The sequence below is a fragment of the Arachis duranensis genome, chromosome 4, assembly GCF_000817695.3.
Source record: "Arachis duranensis cultivar V14167 chromosome 4, aradu.V14167.gnm2.J7QH, whole genome shotgun sequence".
NCBI classification, from domain to species: Eukaryota; Viridiplantae; Streptophyta; class Magnoliopsida; order Fabales; family Fabaceae; genus Arachis; species Arachis duranensis.
In genome coordinates, this window is record NC_029775.3 from 80,110,010 (window position 1) to 80,110,560 (window position 551).

The window sequence follows — 551 nt, forward strand, 5'->3', positions numbered from 1 at the left end:
ACAAAAAGCAATGCTTTTACCACACCAAACTTAAAAGGTTTGCTCGTCCTCGAGCAAAAGAAGAAAGAAGAGAGTAGAAGAAGAAGAAATGAGGAAGAAGGGAATGGCTTTGTGTTCGGCCAAAAGGGGGAGAAGTGGTGTGTTTGTTGTGTGAAAATGAAGGGGTGAAGGAGGGTTTATATAGGAGAGGGGGAAGGGTAGGATTCGGTCAAGTGAGGGTGGGTTTGGGTGGAAAAGTGGTTTGAATTTGAATGGTGAGGTATGTGGGGTTTTATGAAGGATGAATGTGAGTGGTGAAGAGAATAGTGGGATTTGATAGGTGAGGGGTTTTTGGGTAAGAGGTGTTGAGGTGATTGGTGAATGGGGGAAGAAGAGAGAGAGTGATGGTAGGGTCCTGTGGGGTCCACAGATCCTGTGGTGTCAAGGAAAAGGCATCCTTGCACCAAATGGCATCAAAATCCACGTTTTGAGCCATTTCTGGCGTTAAACGCCGGGCTGGTGCCCATTCCTGGCGTTTAACGCCAGGTTCTTGCCCTTTACTGGCGCTTAAC